The following is a 3,038-nucleotide window of genomic DNA, read 5'->3' on the forward strand; positions in this document are numbered from 1 at the left end:
AAGCATGGAACATCAAAAATTATAGATACGTTTGTGACGTATCACAATGCACACATCTATTTCCTCTATTTTTGTAACCCCAATACCACAGGGATGGACTTGGTAGAGACCACGCAGTTGGTCGTGGCCGCTGGTGCCGTTGACGACCTGGTTGCCCACTACATGAGCGTCGAGGATGACATGGTGACGGTTTGGGCCGCGCAATCTATCGAGCAGGATGCGGGCAACCCAGCACTGGTGTGGACGGTTGTAGCGGGAGTGACCGCTAGTGGCTCCCCGATGGCAGAGAACGGCGCCGAAGGCTCAGCCAGCCATGCCGATGCGAGGGCGAGGTTGCCCATGTCGGAGCTCGCCACGGGCACAGTGACCACGTGTGGCGTGATGGTGGCGGGAGCCGGAGGCGGGGGCATAAGCTTGTCGCGCATAAGCTTGATTTCGGCCCTCCACTCGTCGAGGTAGGCCTTGAGCTCGGGAGTCAGAGAAGTCATGCGATGTATGTGATGGAAAAAATTGGGGAAATTTTGGGGAAGGTGGTGACTGGCTCTGATTCCAGATGTTAGGGTTCAACTGCTCAATTCCACTCAGATCATACACAGATACAAGAATTACTAGCTACACTGAGGAACACGCATGAAAGGGGGTAGAGAATCAGAGCCAAGGTAGGAGAAGAAGCCGCCGCCGTTTCCGTCATGATCCAACTGGATGGCCTGATCGTTGTCTCCTCCGAGGTTTTTTTTTTTTTGAGATTTCTCCTCCGAGGTTTTTTTTTGAGCGGGTCCTCCGAGGTATTAGTACATGCTGGTTGGAACACGACCTAGGCCCATGTGGTGGCCCAGCAGGCTAGCCCAGGTATGAAGATATGTAGGATAGGATCCTAAACACGACGCTTCGATGACCTATGCGATTTAGGCGTAGTGGTGGTCGGCGGCGGGCTGGTAGGACGCGATGAAGACGTCGTCGTAGACGAGCTCGGCGAGGCCGCCTCCAATGAGAGGGCCGACCCAGTAGACCCAGTTTCCAGCGAAGTCGCCGGCGACGACGGCCGGGCCGAAGGAGAGGGCGGGGTTCATGGAGCCGTTGCTGAAGGCCGGCGGCGAGGCTGTTTGCGCCGATGATGTAGCCGATGGCGATGGGCGCGATGGTGCCGAGGGAGCCCTTCTTTGGGGTCGGCGGCCATGGCGTACACCGTGTACACCAGCACGAAGATGATGATGATCTCCATCACCACACCCTCGAACTCGTTCATGCCCGCCGCCACGGCGTGCGTCGGGATGGCCTGCGTTTAGAATCAGTTCCCGGTAAGACGTACAGACGTAAACTGAACTGGTAGTATAGTGAATCAGTGGTGGTATGGAAAGTACACGCGCGTACCTTCCCGTGGGTGACGAACTTGAGCAGGAAGCATGCGGCGGTGGAGCCGATCGAGCAGCTGGACGACCCATTAGAAGATCCCGGTGAGGATGGTGATGTTGCCGCCCACGGCAAGGCCGAAGGTTACGGCGGGGTTCAGGTGCCCGCCGGAGATGTTGGCGGCGACCGCGACGTCGACGAAGAGGGCGAAGATCGCGATGTCAGTTCATACTGATCATATCACCGATGGAAATTTGGACGCAATTTACAGTTGCCGCGACTCACTGTAGGCAATGGCCGACCCGACGCTGGCAAGCACAAAGAGAAGGGTGGCGATGAACTCTGACACATAGGCCTCGATAGACTCAACATCCAGCATGGGTTTTACTTCGACAACGATCCAATCTGAAGACTGTGTTAAATTTTTTCCAAGAACTTCTGCTAAATGTGCAAATGCTGGTTGTACTACCCGTATATTCATTTCCTCTTGTTCCATTTCTGCTTTAATATCGAAATAAAAAAATCATACTGGAAAGTTTGGCAAATTTAACCATGGGTTCCATTCTTGGAAATTTGGGTCGTCTTTGCCCTTCACGATACGTTGTAAGCCCAGCACCCACATAGACAATGTGTGTCCCAATAGGAAAGTTTGGCGAATTAGAAAACAATCTGTTTTTTCTGGAGGGGCTATCGGCTCTCTTCCTTCCCTGGTTAAGTAACAGTTCTGGGTTTAAAAAGAAGGTAATCACTGGATATTTCTGATGACTCCTTATGGCTTATTCTTGGGGACTTCAACTTCTATGTTTTTGTTGAGAATCGTAATCGTGTTGGAGCAAATATGACAGATATTGCAACTTTCAATGAAATTATTAGTTATCTGGGCCTCATTGAGTTACCTATCAAGGGGAGATCCTTTACATGGAGCAATATGCAGGCAGATCCTTTGCTTGTCCAATTAGATTGGTTCTTTACCTCCACTGCATGGACTCTTAAATTTCCTAATACTATGGTTAAACCTCTCGCTAGGCCTACATCTGATCACACACCCTGTGTTATATCCATTGGTTCCTCCATTCCCAAAGCAAAAGTGTTTCGGTTTGAAACATTCTGGACTAGGCTGCCTGGTTTTATGGATGTGGTTAAAAATATTTGGGACATTAACTGCCCAGGTGATGGAGCTAAATGCTTATCAGCCAAACTGTTTTGAGAAAGGGTTTGAGAAAATGGAGTGCTAGCTTCCAGGTTCTTGACTCTTTGATCAAAAATTGTAATGCAGTTATTTTCCAATTGGATGCTTATGAGGAACAGAGGGTTTTACATATTACTGAATGGAATTTTCGTAATATTGTAAAGAAAAAATTGCAACATCTTCTCACTTGTAAACAGGAATACTAGAAGAAAAGGTGCACTGCACGTTGGGCTCGGCTAGGTGACGAGAACACATCTTTTTTCCACTCCATGGCAACTATCAGATATAGAAAAAACTCAATTGCTTCTCTTATAAGAACAGATGGATCCTTGGCTATTGATCATCAAGAAAAGCCAGGCCTCTTATGGCATGTGTATAAGGAAAGACTGGGGATATCTGTTCCCATATTGGAGGATTTTGACTTCTCTCATTACTTTTCTCCACTGGCTGGCCTAGAGGAACTTTCCAAGCCATTTACTTCGGAGGAAATCGACAATGT

At 49.2% G+C, this 3,038-nt stretch overlaps 1 pseudogene; it reads right to left on the reverse strand.

The window, feature by feature from the left end:
• Nucleotides 1–905: 905 nt before the first annotated feature.
• On the reverse strand, nt 906–1,846 carry LOC124690222 (annotated as a pseudogene).
• Between the last annotated feature and the right edge of the window lie 1,192 nt (nt 1,847–3,038).

Source organism: Lolium rigidum, chromosome 2 (assembly GCF_022539505.1).
Source record: "Lolium rigidum isolate FL_2022 chromosome 2, APGP_CSIRO_Lrig_0.1, whole genome shotgun sequence".
NCBI classification, from domain to species: domain Eukaryota; kingdom Viridiplantae; phylum Streptophyta; class Magnoliopsida; order Poales; family Poaceae; genus Lolium; species Lolium rigidum.